The sequence below is a fragment of the Hyla sarda genome, chromosome 1, assembly GCF_029499605.1.
Source record: "Hyla sarda isolate aHylSar1 chromosome 1, aHylSar1.hap1, whole genome shotgun sequence".
Classification (NCBI taxonomy): domain Eukaryota; kingdom Metazoa; phylum Chordata; class Amphibia; order Anura; family Hylidae; genus Hyla; species Hyla sarda.
In genome coordinates, this window is record NC_079189.1 from 321,811,425 (window position 1) to 321,833,913 (window position 22,489).

Here is a 22,489-nt window from a genome sequence, read left to right on the forward strand (position 1 = left end):
GGAATTTCTCGTGCGGCCAGAACATCTTTAATGTTGCTGGATAGGCCTTTTTTGAAGGTCGCGCAGAGGGCCTCATTATTCCAGGACAATTCTGAAGCAAGTGTACGGAATTGTACGGCATACTCGCCAACGGAAGAATTACCCTGGACCAGGTTCAACAGGGCAGTCTCAGCAGAAGAGGCTCGGGCAGGTTCCTCAAAGACACTTCGGATTTCCGAGAAGAAGGAGTGTACTGAGGCAGTGACGGGGTCATTGCGGTCCCAGAGCGGTGTGGCCCATGACAGGGCTTTTCCGGACAGAAGACTGACTACGAAAGCCACCTTAGACCTTTCAGTGGGAAACAGGTCCGACATCATCTCCAGATGCAGGGAACATTGGGAAAGGAAGCCACGGCAAAACTTAGAGTCCCCATCAAACTTATCCGGCAAGGATAAGCGTATCCCAGGAGCGGCCACTCGCTGCGGAGGAGGTGCAGGAGCTGGCGGAGGAGATGACTGCTGAAGCTGTGGTAGCAACTGTTGTAGCATAACGGTCAGTTGAGACAGCTGTTGGCCTTGTTGCGCAATCTGTTGTGACTGCTGGGCGACCACCGTGGTGAGGTCAGCGACAACTGGCAGAGGAACTTCAGCGGGATCCATGGCCGGATCTACTGTCACGATGCCGGCTGGCAGGTAGTGGACCCTCTGTGCCAGAGAGGGATTGGCGTGGACCGTGCTAGTGGACCGGTTCTAAGCCACTACTGGTTTTCACCAGAGCCCGCCGCAAAGCGGGATGGTCTTGCTGCGGCGGTAGTGACCAGGTCGTATCCACTAGCAACGGCTCACCTCTCTGGCTGCTGAAGATAGGCGCGGTACAAGGGAGTAGGCAGAAGCAAGGTCGGACGTAGCAGAAGGTCGGGGCAGGCAGCAAGGATCGTAGTCAGGGGCAACGGCAGAAGGTCTGGAAACACTGGCAAGGGACACACAAGGAACGCTTTCACTGGCACTAAGGCAACAAGATCCGGCAAGGGAGTGCAAGGGAAGTGAGGTAATATAGGGAGTGCACAGGTGATAACTCTAATTGGAACCACTGCGCCAATCAGCGGCGCAGTGGCCCTTTAAATCGCAGAGACCCGGCGCGCGCGCGCCCTAGGGAGCGGGGCCGCGCGCGCCGGGACAGAACAGACGGGGAGCGAGTCAGGTAGGAGAGCCGGGGTGCGCATCGCGAGCGGGCGCTACCCGCATCGCGAATCGCATCCCGGCTAGCAGCAGGATCGCAGCGCCCCGGGTCAGAGGACGTGACCGGGGCGCTGCAGCGGAGGAGGTGAAGCGAGCGCTCCGGGGAGGAGCGGGGACCCGGAGCGCTCGGCGTAACATGAGTGCTGATCAGTAAAGCACTTTACTGATCAGCAATCAGCGTTTTTGTTTATTTTTTTTACTGTTATTGTAAAACACACAGTACACTTCACATATTCCCCCTCCCCATCCACATCACATGCACCCCCCTCCCCCCACAAAAAAAACAAAAAAAACAATTACAATGTCTCAAAGGGTATATTCGGTGGAGGAGGCATACACCTTTATTGCCTCCGCCTCTGAATCCACCAGTGAAGGAGAAGAAGAAGACCCCTTTTTCTTTCTTTCTTCCTCTTCCCCCTCATCATCCAGTGATGATGAGCCCCCTAGAAGGTGGTGCCGCGGACAATGCCAGTAGAGGCCCCCCAAACTAGTGTCCCTCTTCCCAGTACAAATTTCCCTGTCCACCATACTAGTAACCCTGTCCCCTTATAGATGACCCTGCCTGGACCCCAGTTCTGGACAAATATGAGCCATGGATTCCTGGGTTTGTGAGACACCCAGGAATCCAAATTGACACCACAGGCCTCACTTAAATAGACTTTTTTCCTTTTTTTTTCCAGCAAGGTCCATTTGATGGTTGTGCAAACTAATCTCTACGCCCAACAATTTTTTACCCAGAACCCTGATTGTTTTTTGGTTTGGCTTGGCAGGTGGACCCCCATCAATGCAGCTGAGATGAGGACATTTTTGGGCCTTGTTCTGCATATGGGCCTAGTCAAAAAAACAAGCATTGGGCAATACTGGAGTAGCAATATTCTTTACAACTCCCCACTTTACTGTATGGCCATGAAAGGGGATCACTTAGAAGCTATCTGGAAATGTTTGCATTATGCAGATAATGGAACATGTCCGCCTAGAAATGATCCCGCCTATGACCACCTGTTCAAAATCAGAGATCATTTTACCACAAAATTTGTAGAGGCCTATGTCCCCCAATAATATATTGCCATTGACTAGTCCCTTATTAGTTTGAAAGGAAGGCTCAATTTCTGCCAGTCCATCCCCAGTAAAAGGGCAAGGAATGGCTTAAAAGTATACAAACTATGTGAGAGTACTTTGGGTTACACTTACAGATTTATGGTGTAGGAAGGGAAGGATTCCCGCATTAAACCCCCAAGTATGCCCCCTCACCCCCATCCTGGGAGTTAGCGAGAAAATTGTGTGGGAACTGATGTACCCACTGCTGGATAAAGGTTACCACCTGTACGTGGGTAACTTTTATACAAGCATCCCTCTCTTCAAGTCCCTTTCCGCCAGAGCCACTGCAGCTTGTTGCACTGTGCGGAAAAATCAAAGAGGCCTTCCAAAACATCCTATACAAATGCCAATCCCTAGGGGTGAAAGAAGGGCCCTTACTAGTGACAATATGTTGCTGATCAGGTATAAGGACAAGAGGGATGTCCTTATGCTGACCACAATTCACAGTAATGGCACCACACCTGTTACTGTACGAGGTACTGCAACACCGGCCCACAAACCTTATTGTATTCTGGACTACAATCAGTATATGGGGGAAGTTGATCTCTCTGATCAATTCCTCAGACCATATAGCGCCATGCGCAAAACCAGAAGGTGGTGCAAAAAAGTAGCAGTGTACATGGTCCAGACGGCATTGTACAACGCTTCTGTACTATTTCGATTCAGTTTCAGGAGATAGTGATCAAGGCCCTGATCTTTGGCGACTAGGAAGGAGCGGGCCCAAGTATCTCTGGAACTGAAGGTGCCCGTACTGCACCAGGGCAACATTTTCCCGGAGAGGTCCCCCACACTGGAAAGAAGGGACGGTACCAGAGAAGATTCCGAGGGATAAAAAAGGACACCATTTTCCAGTGTGACACCTTTCCTGAAAGACCAGGCCTCTGCATCAAAGAATGCTTAAAGGCATATCATACGTCTTTGGAGTTACCCTATTATCTTTCCCCAAATTAACTGAGAGTTTTACATGAGTCATGCGGCGTTGTACAATGCTTTTGTTCTTTTCCAATGTGTTGGTGATGTTGTACATGAGCTTGGACCACGACTATGTACAGTGCTTTTCCGATGCATTGGCATCACAGGGACATTCCCTGGTTGTAATTATCCCCCAAAAGTCCCAAGAACGTTGATCCAGGGATTTATTCTGATTTGGAGTCAGGAAGGAATATTTGGAGTAAGGAAGGAATTTTTCCCCCTGGAATAGAGCAAATTGGCATCCACCTCATAAGGTTTTTTTTTGCCTTCCTCTGGATCAACACAGTAGGGCAGTGTTTCCCAACCAGGCTGCCTCCATCTGTTGCAAAACTACAACTCCCAGCATGCTGGGAGTCACAGTTTTGAAACAGCTGGAGGCCTCCAGGTTGAGAAACACTGCAACTAGGGGTAGATTTTCTAACTGTGGTGTTTTGGTACACTGCATGTACTGTAAGTAAAGCTCTGCAACTGTCAGCCACTCCTGTGCAAATCACTATATTAGGCCAAGGAGCTCTCTCACTTCTGAGGCCTGTCGCATTTGCCTGGCAACAGTTTAGGGCCATATATGAGGTATTTTTGTACTCAGGAGAAATTTCTTTACAATTTTGGGGGGCTTTTTCTACTTTTACCTCTTTTGAAAAAGAAAAGTTGGGGGCTACACCAGCTTGTTAGGGTAAATATAATTACATTTTTTATACTTACATGCTGGTATAAAATTGCTTTCAATTTTCACAAAAGGTAAAAGGAGAAAAGGACCCCCAAAATTTGTAACGCATTTTCACCAGAGTACAGAAATACCCCATATGTGGGCGTAAAGTGCTCTGTGGGTGCACAACATGGCTCAGGAGTGAGAGCACACTTTGTACATTTGAGGCATAATTGGTGATTTGCACAGGGGTGGCTGACAGTTGCAACATTTCTGACATAAACCCAAAAGAAAAACCACCCACATGTGTCCCCATTTTGGAAACTACACCCCTGACAGAATGTAACAAGGGGTGCAGTGAGCATTTACACCCCACAGGTGTCTGACAGATTTTTGAAACAGTGGTCTGCAAAAATGAAAAATTTTAGTTTTTCATATGCACAGCCCATTGTTCCACAAATCTGTCAAACACTGGTGCAGTGTAAATGCTCACTGCAGCCCTTGTTACATTCCTCTAGGGGTGTATTTTCAAAAACAGGGTCACATGTGGGGGGGTCCACTGTTCTTGCACGAGGGGGCTTTATAAACGCACATGGCCCCCCACTTCAATTCCTGCCAAATTCTCTCTCCAAAAGGCCAATGGCGCTCCTTCCCTTCTGAGCCCTGTTGTGCACCCGCAGAGTACTTTACGTTCACATATGTGGTATTTCCTTACTCAGAAGAAAAATCCCTCCAAAATTTGTAATCCAATATCTCCCATTACCCCTTGTGAAAATAAAAAATTTGGGCTAACACCAGCATATTAGTGCAAAAAATCTAATTTTACCTTTTTTATGGCCCACTGTTCAAAACACTTGTGAGATGTAAATACTCGCTGTACCCAATCTTATGTTACTTGAGGGGTGTAGTTTCAGAAATGATGTTGCATGTGCGGGGGTTCCGCTGTTCTAGCACTATGGGGACTTTGTAAATGCACATGGTCCCCTATTTCAATTCCAGCCAAATTCTCTGTCCAAAAGCCCAATGGCGCTCCTTCTCTTTTGAGCCCTGTTGTGTGCCAGCAAAGCACTTTACGTCCTTATATGGGGTATTGCCTTACTCAAGAGAAATTAGCTACAAGTTTTGGGGGTCTTTCTCCTATTAGCCCTTATGAAAATGGAAAATTTGGGGTAACTCCAGCATTTCAGTGAAAAAAATTAAATTTCTTATTTTCACGTCCCACTTTTACGAAAGTTTGTCAAATACCTGTGAGGTATTAAGGCTCACTGTACCCCTTGTTACATTCCTTGAGGGATGTTGCCAAAATAGTATGCCATGTGTTTTTTTTTTTTTTTTTTTGCTGTTCTGGCAGAATGGGGGCTTCCTAAATGAGACATGCCCCCTAAAAACCTTTTCAGCAAAATTTGCTGTTCAAAAGCCAAATTTTGCTCTCTTTCTTCTGAGCATTGCAGTGTTCTCTTGGAGCATTTTACGTCCACATATGGGGTATTTCCATACAAATTTGGGGGGGGGGGGCTTTTTCTCCTACTACTCCTTGGGAAAATTCAAAATTTGGGGTGACATTAGCATTTTAGTGAAACATTTTTTTTTTTATTTTCACGTCCAAATTTAACAAAAATGCGGGGTGTTAAAGCTCACTGTACCCCTTGTTATGTTCCTTGGGGGGTGTAGTTTCCCAAATAGTGTGCCATGTGTTTTTTTTTTTAAGCTAAATTCGCTCTTCAAAAGCCAAATTTTGCATTCTCTTTTCTAAGCCTTGTAGTGCGCCCGCAGAGCAATTTGCATCCACATATGGGGTATTTCCATACAAATTTTTACATCCTTTGGAAAGGGAAGAATATGTCTAAAGCAGGAATACCCCTTTAATGTTAATTCTGCTATGTATTGCACACTGCACTACCAGCATTACTATTCTCAGTTCTACAGTGGACCTGCCCTAGACCTCTAGAAATAAGGAAAACTTGCAGGATCATACAGTGGTATGTGTGCTGAACCTGCAAATTTCTACAGAGATAAACATTTTCACATAGAATTGGTGGTCTGCAGATTTTTGCTACCCTGCTGACTGTCATAGAAAACTTGTTAAATGTATAATGCACAGACAAAATACATGAGACCACTTTGAGTACACATTGCAGAGAGGCATCAAAACAAGATATAATATAACCAAGTCAACAGGTACAATGAACATTATAAGGATAGGCTGTAGCTGTCAGCTAGATGATGGTTTGGTCATCTATTGTGTTCAGCCAGCTTACAGTATTTCTTGGCAGCATCAATTTTGATGCCAGGCGCTTTTAGTCCAAATGGTCCAAAGTAGTTGGCAGAACTAAGTGATATTACAAAAGGCCTTTAATGCCATTGACTTTTATGTGCCACATTGTTGGGCCAAAGTATTAATTTAACTCTCAAAAATCATTACATTTACTTTTTTGCTTTAATATTTTACATCATGCAAATGCCTGAATGTGATTTCCAATAATATATCTGTTACGCCGAGCGCTCCGGGTCCCCGCTCCTCCCCGGAGCGCTCGCTTCACTCTCCCCGCGGCAGCGCTCCGGTCACGTCCTCTGACCCGGGGCGCTGCGATTCCGCTGCCAGCCGGGATGCGATTCGCGATGCGGGTAGCGCCCGCTCGCGATGCGCACCCCGGCTCCCCTACCTGACTCGCTCTCCGTCTGTTCTGTCCCGGCGCGCGCGGCCCCGCTCCCTAGGGCGCGCGCGCGCCGGGTCTCTGCGATTTAAAGGGCCACTGCGCCGCTGATTGGCGCAGTGGTTCCAATCAGTGTGTTCACCTGTGCACTTCCCTATATCACCTCACTTCCCCTGCACTCCCTTGCCGGATCTTGTTGCCTTAGTGCCAGTGAAAGCGTTCCTTGTGTGTTCCTTGCCTGTGTTTCCAGACCTTCTGCCGTTGCCCCTGACTACGATCCTTGCTGCCTGCCCCGACCTTCTGCTACGTCCGACCTTGCTTTTGCCTACTCCCTTGTACCGCGCCTATCTTCAGCAGCCAGAGAGGTGAGCCGTTGCTAGTGGATACGACCTGGTCACTACCGCCGCAGCAAGACCATCCCGCTTTGCGGCGGGCTCTGGTGAAAACCAGTAGTGGCTTAGAACCGGTCCACTAGCACGGTCCACGCCAATCCCTCTCTGGCACAGAGGATCCACTACCTGCCAGCCGGCATCGTGACAGTAGATCCGGCCATGGATCCCGCTGAAGTTCCTCTGCCAGTTGTCGCTGACCTCACCACGGTGGTCGCCCAGCAGTCACAACAGATAGCGCAACAAGGCCAACAGCTGTCTCAACTGACCGTTATGCTACAACAGTTACTACCACAGCTTCAGCAGTCATCTCCTCCGCCAGTTCCTGCACCTCCTCCGCAGCGAGTGGCCGCTCCTGGGATACGCTTATCCTTGCCGGATAAATTTGATGGGGACTCTAAGTTTTGCCGTGGCTTTCTTTCCCAATGTTCCCTGCATCTGGAGATGATGTCGGACCTGTTTCCCACTGAAAGGTCTAAGGTGGCTTTCGTAGTCAGCCTTCTGTCCGGAAAAGCCCTGTCATGGGCCACACCGCTCTGGGACCGCAATGACCCCGTCACTGCCTCTGTACACTCCTTCTTCTCGGAAATCCGAAGTGTCTTTGAGGAACCTGCCCGAGCCTCTTCTGCTGAGACTGCCCTGTTGAACCTGGTCCAGGGTAATTCTTCCGTTGGCGAGTATGCCGTACAATTCCGTACTCTTGCTTCAGAATTGTCCTGGAATAATGAGGCCCTCTGCGCGACCTTCAAAAAAGGCCTATCCAGCAACATTAAAGATGTTCTGGCCGCACGAGAAATTCCTGCTAATCTACATGAACTTATTCACCTAGCCACTCGCATTGACATGCGTTTTTCCGAAAGGCGTCAGGAACTCCGCCAAGATATGGACTCTGTTCGCACGAGGCGTTTCTTCTCCTCGGCTCCTCTCTCCTCTGGTCCCCTGCAATCTGTTCCTGTGCCTCCCGCCGTGGAGGCTATGCAGGTCGACCGGTCTCGCCTGACACCTCAAGAGAGGACACGACGCCGTATGGAGAACCTCTGCCTGTACTGTGCTAGTACCGAACACTTCCTGAGAGATTGTCCTATCCGTCCTCCCCGCCTGGAAAGACGTACGCTGACTCCGCACAAAGGTGAGACAGTCCTTGATGTCTACTCTGCTTCTCCACGTCTTACTGTGCCTGTGCGGATGTCTGCCTCTGCCTTCTCCTTCTCTACAGTGGCCTTCTTGGACTCTGGATCTGCAGGAAATTTTATTTTGGCCTCTCTCGTCAACAGGTTCAACATCCCGGTGACCAGTCTCGCCAGACCCCTCTACATCAATTGTGTAAATAATGAAAGATTGGACTGTACCATACGTTTCCGCACGGAGCCCCTTCTTATGAGCATCGGATCTCATCATGAGAGGATTGAACTTTTGGTCCTCCCCAATTGCACCTCGGAAATTCTCCTTGGACTTCCCTGGCTTCAACTTCATTCCCCTACCCTGGATTGGTCCACTGGGGAGATCAAGAGTTGGGGGTCCTCTTGTTCCAAGAACTGTCTAAAACCAGTTCCCAGTAACCCTTGCCGTAACTCTGTGGTTCCTCCAGTAACCGGTCTCCCTAAGGCCTATATGGACTTCGCGGATGTTTTCTGCAAAAAACAAGCTGAGACTCTACCTCCTCACAGGCCTTATGATTGCCCTATCGACCTCCTCCCGGGCACTACTCCACCCCGGGGCAGAATTTATCCTCTCTCTGCCCCAGAGACTCTTGCCATGTCCGAATACGTCCAGGAGAATCTAAAAAAGGGCTTTATCCGTAAATCCTCCTCTCCTGCCGGAGCCGGATTTTTCTTTGTGTCCAAAAAAGATGGCTCCCTACGTCCTTGCATTGACTACCGCGGTCTTAATAAAATCACGGTTAAGAACCGCTACCCCTTACCCCTCATCTCTGAACTCTTTGATCGCCTCCAAGGTGCCCACATCTTCACTAAATTGGACTTAAGAGGCGCCTATAACCTCATCCGCATCAGAGAGGGGGACGAGTGGAAAACGGCATTTAACACCAGAGATGGACACTTTGAGTATCTGGTCATGCCCTTTGGACTGTGCAACGCCCCTGCCGTCTTCCAAGACTTTGTCAATGAAATTTTTCGTGATCTGTTATACTCCTGTGTTGTTGTATATCTGGACGATATCCTAATTTTTTCTGCCAATCTAGAAGAACACCGCCAGCATGTCCGTATGGTTCTTCAGAGACTTCGTGACAACCAACTCTATGCCAAGATTGAGAAATGTCTGTTTGAATGCCAATCTCTTCCTTTTCTAGGATATTTGGTCTCTGGCCAGGGACTACAGATGGATCCAGACAAACTCTCTGCCGTCTTAGATTGGCCACGCCCCTCCGGACTCCGTGCTATCCAACGCTTTTTGGGGTTCGCCAATTATTACAGGCAATTTATTCCACATTTTTCTACCATTGTGGCTCCTATCGTGGCTTTAACCAAAAAAAATGCTGATCCCAAGTCCTGGCCTCCTCTAGCAGAAGACGCCTTTAAACGACTCAAGTCTGCCTTTTCTTCGGCTCCCGTCCTCTCCAGACCTGACCCTTCCAAACCCTTCCTGTTGGAGGTTGATGCCTCCTCAGTGGGAGCTGGAGCTGTTCTTCTACAAAAAAATTCTTCCGGGCATGCTGTCACTTGTGGTTTTTTCTCTAGGACCTTCTCTCCAGCGGAGAGGAACTACTCCATCGGGGATCGAGAGCTTCTAGCCATTAAATTAGCACTTGAGGAATGGAGGCATCTGCTGGAGGGATCAAGTTCTCCTGTTATTATCTACACCGACCACAAGAACCTCTCCTACCTCCAGTCTGCCCAACGGCTGAATCCTCGCCAGGCCCGGTGGTCTCTGTTCTTTGCCCGATTTAATTTTGAGATTCACTTTCGTCCTGCCGATAAGAACATTAGGGCCGATGCTCTCTCTCGTTCCTCGGATGCCTCAGAAGTTGAACTCTCTCCGCAACACATCATTCCACCTGACTGCCTGATCTCCACTTCTCCTGCCTCCATCAGGCAGACTCCTCCAGGAAAGACCTTTGTTTCTCCTCGCCAACGCCTCGGAATCCTCAAATGGGGTCACTCCTCCCATCTCGCAGGTCATGCGGGTATCAAGAAATCTGTGCAACTCATCTCCCGCTTCTATTGGTGGCCGACTCTGGAGACGGATGTTGTGGACTTTGTGCGAGCCTGCACTATCTGTGCCCGGGATAAGACTCCTCGCCAGAAGCCCGCTGGTTTTCTTCATCCTCTGCCTGTCCCCGAACAGCCTTGGTCTCTGATTGGTATGGATTTTATTACTGATTTACCCCCTTCCCGTGGCAACACTGTTATTTGGGTGGTCGTTGATCGATTCTCCAAAATGGCACATTTCATCCCTCTTCCTGGTCTTCCTTCTGCGCCTCAGTTGGCTAAACAATTTTTTGTACACATTTTTCGTCTTCACGGGTTGCCTACGCAGATTGTCTCGGATAGAGGCGTCCAATTCGTGTCTAAATTCTGGAGGGCTCTCTGTAAACAACTCAAGATTAAATTAAATTTTTCTTCTGCATATCATCCCCAGTCCAATGGACAAGTAGAAAGGATTAACCAGATCTTGGGTGATTATTTGCGACATTTTGTTTCCTCTCGCCAGGATGACTGGGCAGATCTCCTCCCATGGGCCGAATTCTCGTATAACTTCAGGGTCTCTGAGTCTTCCTCCAAATCCCCATTTTTCGTGGTGTACGGCCGTCACCCTCTTCCCCCCCTCCCTACTCCCTTGCCCTCTGGTCTGCCCGCTGTGGATGAAATTTCTCGTGACCTTTCCATCATATGGAGAGAGACCCAAAATTCTCTCTTACAGGCTTCATCACGCATGAAGAAGTTCGCGGATAAGAAAAGAAGAGCTCCCCCCGTTTTTTCCCCTGGAGACAAGGTATGGCTCTCCGCTAAATATGTCCGCTTCCGTGTCCCTAGCTACAAGTTGGGACCACGCTATCTTGGTCCTTTCAAAATTTTGTGTCAAATTAATCCTGTCTCTTATAAACTTCTTCTTCCTCCCTCTCTTCGTATCCCTAATGCCTTTCACGTCTCTCTTCTCAAACCACTCATCCTCAACCGTTTTTCTCCCAAATCTGTTCCTCCCACTCCTGTTTCCGGCTCCTCGGACATCTTCTCGGTCAAAGAAATTTTAGCTGCCAAAAAGGTCAGAGGGAAAAACTTTTTTTTAGTGGACTGGGAGGGTTGTGGTCCTGAAGAGAGATCCTGGGAACCTGAGGACAACATCCTAGACAAAAGTCTGCTCCTCAGGTTCTCAGGCTCTAAGAAGAGGGGGAGACCCAAGGGGGGGGGTACTGTTACGCCGAGCGCTCCGGGTCCCCGCTCCTCCCCGGAGCGCTCGCTTCACTCTCCCCGCGGCAGCGCTCCGGTCACGTCCTCTGACCCGGGGCGCTGCGATTCCGCTGCCAGCCGGGATGCGATTCGCGATGCGGGTAGCGCCCGCTCGCGATGCGCACCCCGGCTCCCCTACCTGACTCGCTCTCCGTCTGTTCTGTCCCGGCGCGCGCGGCCCCGCTCCCTAGGGCGCGCGCGCGCCGGGTCTCTGCGATTTAAAGGGCCACTGCGCCGCTGATTGGCGCAGTGGTTCCAATCAGTGTGTTCACCTGTGCACTTCCCTATATCACCTCACTTCCCCTGCACTCCCTTGCCGGATCTTGTTGCCTTAGTGCCAGTGAAAGCGTTCCTTGTGTGTTCCTTGCCTGTGTTTCCAGACCTTCTGCCGCTGCCCCTGACTACGATCCTTGCTGCCTGCCCCGACCTTCTGCTACGTCCGACCTTGCTTTTGCCTACTCCCTTGTACCGCGCCTATCTTCAGCAGCCAGAGAGGTGAGCCGTTGCTAGTGGATACGACCTGGTCACTACCGCCGCAGCAAGACCATCCCGCTTTGCGGCGGGCTCTGGTGAAAACCAGTAGTGGCTTAGAACCGGTCCACTAGCACGGTCCACGCCAATCCCTCTCTGGCACAGAGGATCCACTACCTGCCAGCCGGCATCGTGACAATATCACACTTAGCAGCATTGTAGATAATGTTAATAAGAATATTGAATTATTTTGTAACCCAGCAAAGTTTTATAAAATGTTGGGAAAAAGCACTAATTCATGTGGACGCCTAGAGCCAGAAACTGACAAAAGTGATCTCAACAATGTGAACATGCCTAACGTGCCAAAGCTTACAGCCTTAATGCTTCTAAGTACTTGATGAAAGCATAACTATCTTCTCGCTTCTGTTCTATAATTTATCTTCTTTAAAAATGACAGCACGGCTTCGACAAGACTGAAGCAACAATTAGTGCGCTGTACCCAGAGTTCAATACCAACTCACACAAGTCAATGGAAGATGTCTGTACGGTGCTGCAGCCTTAAGTACCTATCGGCCCATCTTCAGGATAATTAATGTTTAATGAAAAACACCAAACATTACATCCTTTGCATATAATCAGATGTATCTTCTCTAGCGTGCTTTGCAGAAGGTAGTGACAACAATGAAAGACCATAGGGACTTGGCATCTGCTATGTTTGTTACAAGAACACATAGGGATATCACAGTAATATAGGAGATAATCAAAAATCTCATTATAGCCGAGACTCACTTCATTGTACGGTTTAGAAAACTGTACAATTAAACTGTGCAGCCTTCATTTGTTCTTCAATCTCAGATTCCTCCTAATAAAATTGTCAATTCCCCTTGGACAGGCTTTCAATTTTATCTAACGGTCTCCAATTAAAACTGCTATATGATGGCGGAGATTTTTAATTAATAACCTTGTTGTTTATAAACCTCAGCTGTAATTGATCTTTGCTGTCCTTGGCTTATATTACAACCTTGATATATTCTATCAGCAGAGCTATCGGCCAAGGCAGTTATTATAACCTGATACTATTGGTATTGTGTTTCTACAAAATACAGAATATATTACCCACAATAAGAAAAAATAGGCAATAAGACAATAAGAAAGTGTACAATTTGTTTGCATTATCAAGGTTTGAGGCATCAATAAATAAATTGCCCCTTAAAGTGATCCTCTGATTAGAGGACGCCTTTTCATAAAATATCAGGAATAGTTCTATTTGTCCATGACATTTTAATTTCTTTACATGTTACATTTGTGGTTGACTGGCCCCTAGCTCAATTATAGTAGTAGGCATGGAGATAGATGCATAATATATTACTGCCTCTTTTTAGAAGCTAGAGTCCATTGTTGTCTATTGCGCAGCAGACTGGCCAACTCCAATTTGTTTAACAGAATCTGCAATGGAGGCGCCATACAGAGTCTCCGATGCAGATGTGAATCTAGTCATAACTAGTATCAAAAGCAAAAGTAAAGGAAGGAAGACCACTTTGTTAAGCTGAATCCAAAAACCTACCGATTCTATTGCCCTTAAAGGGGTACTCCAGTGAAAAAGAAATGTTTTAAGATTAACTGGTGCCAGAAAGTTAAACATATTTGTAAATTGCTTCTTTTTTTTTTTTTTTTTACACTGGAGTACCCCTTTAAAGCATCCCTGTATTTGGAAAAACATTTGACATGTTAGGTCTCCGCTGCGATTGCGTATTACAGCTGGGTGAAATGTGTGGTAGCGCGTGCCTCACTCCCTGTATCATTCCCCCTTCTGTGCATTATACTTATAACTTTCAATCGCAGTGGGTCTCAGGACTGAGACCCAATGCAATCTAAACTTTTAACTATGTCTGGACAACATGTCAAAAGTTTTTCCAAATTACAGTGATGCTTTTAAACTTAGTAATTTAAGGGGCTATAGTTTTATTTTTTTTTTTGCCTCTGCAACCGTTCATTTCTAAGCTACTCTGATTGGCTTTTCTTAGAAAGCTGATCATGTGGTGTACGGATTTACAGAATGCCTATAAACTTATTTGTACATGATAGAATTGCCTAATGAACACATACAACTCAGTTAGTTGCTTAAAGAAGCACAAAATGATTATTTTTGGTAAAGAGTTTTATAGATTTTGATCTTATTGGATTGAGTATTTTAAATTAAGCATTTATTAGGGCCAATTCTTTTTAAAGCAATTATTAGTGCTATTTCTTATTTGTGGGGGATAATTGCAAAGGAAGCCCAAAGAATTTGTGTTGGCGGTATTGCTATAACATTAATGCTTATAAATCAAAAGAAATATATACTAAGCCCATTCTAAAAATATCCTAATCGTAGAATCCCCGTGATGTAAAAGGCAATGCCTCTGTATAATAGGTGAGCATCTGTCAATTTAGCAAGCGTGTCCCATCCCTAATTTGATTCCCATCGCATGGAAATTTTATGGGATTTTTGACAACTGCTGTAACTGTTCCACTGCCAGCACAGTAAGTGCCTTCATGGACATGTCACAGAAGAGGATAAAAAAGACTGCACACTTTGCATGTCTCAGTTAGAAGATACTACACTCGCTCTACACTTCATTAATGCAAACATTTATTTGACATGGTGACTTCTGACAAATTGGAGATAATTGGATAGCTATTAGTTTTATGTTAAATGGCTAATTTGTTATCTTATTAGCGGCACAACAAAGCTATTTTATAAAGCCTAGGGTGTCCACTATTGTGCAGACACGTGTGCCTCAATGGGCTCCTTGCTATAATCTGAAACTAATTGCTGCTTCTCTATTTCCCATTATTTGTACTGTGGTTAACATGCTGGATTGTTAACTGTGAATAAATATCCAGTAACATAAGTAGTAAAATATTCTTCATTGAGAATGAAATCGTAACCTATCAGGTGTATACTATTATGTCCAAAATGTCCATATGTATATTTAATTAGGTCCATAGATGATATATATTATATATACAGTATATATTATTTTCAGGGAGATATATAGAGCAAGGAATGCAAGAGGAGGATTTAAGAAGAGTCTCCTTCTTTTACCGATATTTCCAAGGACACAATTGCCCAGGACTTGTTTTCCTCCTTATCCACTTACTAAATCTTCCAAGGAGGAAAAATGACATAAATCTCTAGTCATTTATTTGTGAGGTACTTATGTTTTTTTTAATTTATTTTTTAATCAATAGTGCATTTAGCATTAGTATCATCAAACAAATAATACATTGATGGGGACACTAGTAGCCCTCACACTATACACATGTATTTCTGCAATGTGGCAGGAGCTTCCCCATATATAGATGATAAACTATTCTCCTCATTAAACACGTTCAGTTGGGATGAGATTTATAGATGACATTTCGCAAATTTGTTCATGCTGAGATAAATGCAGTACACAAAATATTACACCTTAAAGGGGTTGTCCAGCGAAAGAAACAATCTGCCATTCTTTACTCATTAGTCTTATGACTTATTAGATAAGACAAGAGGAATACAGTTCTGACGGAAACTACTGTGACTGAGATTGGCTTCCTGTTGCCTTATCTAGTGAGTCTTAAAGAGTACCTCTCATGATCTTGTTAAATGTAATAATCCTTCCAATTCACTGCCCCCATTATGATAAACCACCCCCTGCCTTTATTTTTTATTATTTGTTAGTTTTCTACCTTGATATTGCTCTGTATTTTCCGCTCAGTCAGATTCACAGACTGGGAAGGGGCCTTACCCAGCAGGCTGTGACATCATCTGAAGCCATACAGGGGAGATCTTCCTCCCTCACTCTGCTACACGCAGCCCAGAGCAGTAATTGGCTAAGGCTGCACCCACCCGCCCCTCCTTCTTAGCACTCAAGACTGCATTTCCTGATTTTGGACTTCTGCCAGGCCAGCAGGAGTCCAAAGTCTGTGCAAGAGATGGGGGGGGGGGATGTGCTCTGGACAAGTAGGGAGACACCTAGTGGCAGCTTTTTTTTAAACACAAATAAAACATAGAAAACTATTTGTTTTAAACAAAGTACATTAGATGTTTTTCCATATTTACCATAAGGAGTGCAATAGCAAAAAATAGTTTTAATGAGTGTGCCCATTTAAATCTAATGAGTAGTAATATCAGCTTCCTCCTCCACATGACTGGTCTTGTCCCATGCTGATAGGAAGAAAGAGGGGAGGAGGGACGGTAGCTCTCTGCATTCAAAACCTGTGATGTGTCATGGATATGGAAGATCTCTGCACTATGGGTAATAACATTATATTAGTAAATTGGGTTATTATCAGGGCCAGACTGGCCATCAGGCACACCGAGCATTTTCCCGATGGGCCGGGCAATCCGTGGGCAGTCCACCTGCCCTGAGCAATGACACACTAAGTGTCACGAGGAGGCGTGCAGCATGGCTGCTGCTTCAAGTAAGTGGTTGCTGTGCCTAAAGAAACAAGGGGCAGAATTGACGTGTGCAGGCCAGGCCGCTCACCTCCGCTGATGCCTCAGCAGTGGAGAGCTGAGGCCCACGGCCGCCGATTTAAGAGTGACGTGAGGTGGTCTCCTTACCAGGCCCCTCACGTCGGCCATTGTGAGGAGTGGAGGCATCAGAGTGCAGCAGAAGAAGATACAAGCGCCACTGGAGGGGCAGGTGAGTATGTTTTTTTTTTTTTGTTTCTGTTTTCAAATTTTTTTTTTTTAATCTTGGAAACAGGGGCTCTATTAACCTAAAGGGGGCTGCTGGTTTTACTAGTTAAAAGGAGCTTCTCCCGCTAATACCTAAAGGGGGGCTGCTGCTTTTACGAAATGCTGATTAGCCTCAGGAACAGGTCTTTAGGAACAGGAATTCACCAGTCCTCAGGTAGACACAGTAGCAATATCTTATCAGATTAATACCAGATATTAATCTGATGAAGGGGTGAACCTGTGAACCCTGAAATGTGCCATTTCTGTACCATTTTACCTGTTGGATTAAAGATAATTTCATTCATCATACATTTGATCATCCGTTGCATATACTGGTGATCCTCTGCGCCTACAATGGTCTTTTATCTGCTATTGCTACTGTGGACCCCTTTAAATATAAGGTTCACCTTCACTTTTGAGGTGATATAGTTAAATAATATGCAGATTATCATTTTATTTGGTCAAAAAGTACAGCTGTGCCCACTATTACCTTTGCTTTTAAAGAAGCATTCTGAGATTTTTTTTTTGTCTACATAGTGCAGCATTGGTTATTATTAGCTAATATTGTAGAGTTTCTTATCTATGCCATTTGTCCACCTCTTTTTACTGATGTGGCAGGCATGGTGATAGGCTCCATTTTGGTTTACAAACACACATTGATGTGGGTTTTTGAATGCAGTCTATATTTCCCATGAATCCTCTGGCTTTGGCTTAATTATTGGACCTTGTCATCTCCTCAGGCTGCTGGTGCTGCAGATCACCCATTTAAATTCATTAGGCTCACAAGTGGGTTGGCGTTAGTTCAGACTGTGCAGTTCTGATGCATTTTCTTACTTGAAGTACATTTTTTTTTTAAAGAAACAAAATTGCCATGTGGAGAAAGTGATTTAAACTATATTCACATTTGAGGTGTTTTATGAAGATTGACATTTTTACTTCTTTTTAACTGTTTTTTTTTATTGATTTTTCTAAATCGTGGTAAAAATGTTTAAGTCTTTACCATATTTTGCACAATTTCGGTGCAATCTTTATTTTTGCCATGATCTGGTGAAAATCACAGCAAAAACAGAAAAAAAGCAACAAAAACACAATGCGTGAACACAGCCTCAGGCGAAGAGTACATTTACTACATACCCTCGTCCCATGGAGCAGTGTTTCCCAACCAGTGTTCCTTCAGCTGTTGCAAAACTACAACATCTAGCATGCCTGGACAGTCTTTGGCAACAGCTGGAGGCACACTGGTTGGGTTGAGAAACATTGCTTTAGAGCTAGCAGATTCAGCTGCATGGGGAGGGGTTTGGGGCTAGTAGGAGGGGAATCAGGTAGGTGAAAATTTCATCCAATAGTCCACAGGAAGTTAGAGTCTGACAACCTGAAAGGGGTAAAGAGTCAGACTTGCGATCACATGACCAAATTAGAGTAATAAAACACATGGATGAAGCTGCACTGGAATGAAACAAATGGCGATGTAAGGCTAGTAAATGTGTATGATATAGGCAAAAAAAAACAGAGTGCTTCTTTAACCCCTTAAGGACCGCGGGTTTTTCCGTTTTTGCATTTTCGTTTTTTGCTCCTTGCCTTTAAAAAATCATAACTCAAATTTGCACCTAAAAATCCATATGATGGCTTATTTTTTGCGCCACCAATTCTACTTTGTAATGACATCAGTCATTTTGCCCAAAAATCTACGGTGAAGCGGGAAAAAAAATCATTGTGCGACAAAATTGAAAAAAAAACCCGCTGTTTTGTAACTTTTGGGGGCTTCCGTTTCTACGTAGTACATTTTTCGGTAAAAATGACACCTGATATGTATTCTGTAGGTCCATACGATTAAAATGATACCCTACTTATATAGGTTTGATTTTGTCGGACTTCTGGAAAAAATCATAACTACATGCAGGAAAATTAATACGTTTAAAATTGTCATCTTCTGACCCCTATAACTTTTTTATTTTTCCGTGTATGGGGCGGTATGAGGGCTCATTTTTTGCGCCGTGATCTGAAGTTTTTAACGGTACCATTTTTGCATTGATGGGACTTTTTATTCATTTTTAAATGATATAAAAAGTGACCAAAAATGCACTATTTTGGACTTTGGAATTTTTTTGCGCACACGCCATTGACCGAGCAGTTTAATTAATTATATATTTTTATAATTCGGACATTTCCGCACGCGGTGATACCACATATGTTTATTTTATTTTTATTTACACTGTGTTTTTTTTTTTTTATTGGAAAAGGGGGGTGATTCAAACTTTTAATAGGGGAGGAGTTAAATGATCTTTATTCACTTTTTTTTCACTTTTTTTTTGCAGTGTTATAGTTCCATAGGGACCTATAACACTGCACACACTGATCTTCTATGTTGATCACTGGTTTCTCATAAGAAACCAGTGATCAACGATTCTGCCGCATGACTGCTCAGGCCTGGATCTCAGGCACTGAGCAGTCATTCGGCGATCGGACAGCGAGGAGGCAGGAAGGGGCCCTCCCGCTGTCCTTTCAGCTGTTCGGGATGCCGCGATTAGCCGCGGCTATCCCGAACAGCCCGACTGAGCTAGCCGGGAACTTTCACCTTCACTTTTAGCCGCGCGGCTCAGCTCTGAGCTTCACTATGACGCCGGGCCCGCCGTGATATGACGCGGGGTTACTGTGTAACCCCGCGTTATATCAGAAGAGCAGGACCAAGGACGTACCGGTACGTCCTTGGTCCTTAAGGGGTTAAGAACCAATTTAACTTAATGTCAGAACACGGCATCAAAACACTCAAAGGCCTAAAAGGCTTAGTTTATATAAATTATATAGAAAAACTCTGTATACATATAGAGAGAATGTTAAAGGGGTACTCTGTCCTTAGACATGTTATCCCCTATGCAAGGGATAGGGGATAACATGTCTAATCCCGGAGGGTCCGGCCGGGGGGTACTAGCCGTCACGACCCCTCCCATAGAAATGAATGGAGGCCCCAGGCTTCTGTGTCCTTGAATGCCACAGTGCTGGCCCAGAGATCGCAGTGGGGTCCCCAGTGGCTGGACCTCCCGGGATCAGACATGTTATTCCCTATCCCTTGGATAGGGGATAAAATGTCTAGGGGGCAGTACCCCTTTAATTCATGTTGTTGTGAAAGACCAGTATTCATGCACCGTATATATTTTATAAAGTATTGAATTTAGAGAAACATTTAGGAAGGACACATACAGTATGCAACAACTGTGTTTAGGAAACCAACTGCTGCAAATGTATTATAATATCTGTATTATAATAAACTACAGTATTTACCATCCTCCCCACTTGAAAAAAAATATATATACTACAGTGTGGTCAGTTTTTAGGCTAGATTTCTCCAGAGCTAGCAACTAGATCTTGATAAAGTGGATTATCTAATAAAATGATTAATAATACATTCCAGAAAGCTTTTACAGTGAATTGTCAGTCCATCCCTTGCATTCTTGTTTTCTTATGGTATTCCATCTCACTATGTGATTTTATTCATTAAACTGTAAGAAAACTTTGGAACATAATCCAGCATGATGAAAAGTCATCCATAAGCAGGGAACAATCCCTGAAGGGGGCTTTTTAGAGAATTAAAATATGTGAGGGATGTGTTTGTAGGGGGGAGATTTGTGGATGTTAGTGATTGACAGATATCCCTCAGGGTAAATACGGGGCTGTTCGTCAGTTTGCTCAATAGGCCCAGTGGGACCCGGGGTTAATTATTTAATCACACATCAGCTTTGATGTTTATGCTATTTATTTTTTTATTTTTTGCCCTTGAAGAAAAGGGGAATTTACATGGTTGCTATTCAAGGGAATGACTGACCATTTATTAGATGGATAGAACCATACCCACCAAAATGAGAACTGCTGAGAGCTGGAGATCGTCTTCTATAACATTAATATGGCCTAATAAGGCATATTCAAACAGCTCCTTTAAAGGGATACTCCACTGGAAAACATTTTTTTTTTAAATCAACTGGTGCCAGAAAGTTAAACAGATTCATAAATTATTTCTATTAAAAAATCGTAATCCTTCCAGTACTTATCAGCTGCTGTATGATCCACAGGAAGTTCTATTCTTTTTGAATTTCCTTTCTGTCTGACCACTGTGCTCTCTGCTGACACCTCTATCCATATCAGGAACTGTCCAGAGAAGGAGAGGTTTGCAATGGGGGTTTGCTTCTACTCTGGACAGTTCCTAAAAGGGACAGAGGTGTCAGCAGAGAGCACTGTGGTCAGACAGAAAGAAAATTCAAAAAGAAAAAAACTGTGGAGCACATAACAGCTGATAAGTACTAGAAGATTGAGATTAAGATTTTTAAATAGAAGTAATTTACAAATCTGTTTAACTTTCTGGCACCAGTTGATTTAGAATATTTTTTTCCCCCGTGGAGTACCCCTTTAAAGAAGTTTTCAACCATAAGCAGTGACGGCATATTCAAAAAAGTATCCTAGATCACCAACACTGAGTTTGAAGTTAAAAGCAACAACATTATATGATCCATTTAAAAATCATGTTGGCATAGAAAACAAGCTAACGTGCTTTGTGCATTACACACTCTTAATCCACTTATCCATGATTAAGAGCATATAACATTCAAAACATGTAAGCTTATTTTCTATGCCAAACTTGTTGTTTTTGCCATTAAAGGGGTACTCCGGTGAAAACCTTTTTTCTTTTAAATCAACTGGTGCCAGAAAGTTAAACGTATTTGTAAATTACTTCTATTAAAAAATCTTAATCCTTCCAGTACTTATTAGCTGCTGAATGCTACAGAGGAAATTCCTTTCTTTTTGGAACACTGATGACATCACGAGCACAATGCTCTCTGCTGGCATATCTGTCCATTTTAGCAACTGTGCATAGCAGATGTATGCTAAGGGCAGCATGGTGGCTCAGTGGTTAGCACTGCTGCCTTGCAGTTCTGGGGCATTGGGTTCAAATCCCACTAAGGACAGCAATAAATAAAGAGTTATTATTATTATTATAATGACATCAGCAAAGAGCACTGTGCTTGTGATGTCAGAGAGCATTCCAAAAAGAAAAGAATTTCCTCTGTAGTATTCAGCAGCTAATAAGTACAGGAAGGATTAAGATTTTTTAATAGAAGTAATTTAGAAATCTGTTTAACTTTCTGGCACCAGTTGATTTAAAAGAAAAAAGGTTTTCACCAGAGTACCCCTTTAACCTATTTGGTTCTGCACCTGCACACTCCATGCACTTTACTAAAGGCTGAGATCATAACAAGGATCATCATCTATGGTGATCTGGCTATTTGTCTCAATGATTGATGACATATCACTTGCTGTAGATATACTATCAATATGTGTATAGTATCATGTTCTAACAATTGGGACCCTCACAGATACCAGAGAGAAATATGTTTTCTTTCCCTCGAAAAAACTCAACTTACTGAAGTGTCATATTTCATCATTATCATTGCTTAAAACCCTTCAAAATAATATTGACAGCATAGCAGCCTACTAACGCACCTTTGGCACAATGTGGGGCAATTGGGTGATTGGCACTCATCTTCTGCATAACTATACTGTATATTTACAAATGTGCCTCACAATGTTACATTGTTTATCAGAAACATCATAAGATTTAGGACATTGATACTACTCCTCAGAGCTACAGATCTCAACAGAACTTTACCATAAATATTTCTACACATACTGGACTAAAGGATTCAAAATCTGAAACATAACACACATTATAAAACAAAACATTTGGTGAACACTCTAGGAACAACTTTATTTGACTGATGAGGCAATTATGGTCTATTTCAAAGGCCACAAACAAAATTGCATGTATGATAAATAATGTTACATGAATGTAGTGACCCTAATATTTCATATCATGTAAAATTAAATCCCTTCTCTCGCAAGAAATCATTATGCTGCCTACTTTTGAGGACATCATACTGTTGT

At 44.4% G+C, this 22,489-nt stretch overlaps 1 long non-coding RNA gene across 1 annotated transcript in view; it reads left to right on the plus strand.

The window, feature by feature from the left end:
• LOC130273040 (uncharacterized) overlaps positions 1–22,489 on the plus strand; it is a 152,792-nt gene that overhangs the window by 107,402 nt on the left and 22,901 nt on the right. The window contains exon 3 of the long non-coding RNA XR_008843849.1: positions 14,883–15,049. This is a non-coding gene — a long non-coding RNA (uncharacterized LOC130273040). The remainder of the gene's footprint in view (positions 1–14,882; positions 15,050–22,489) is intronic.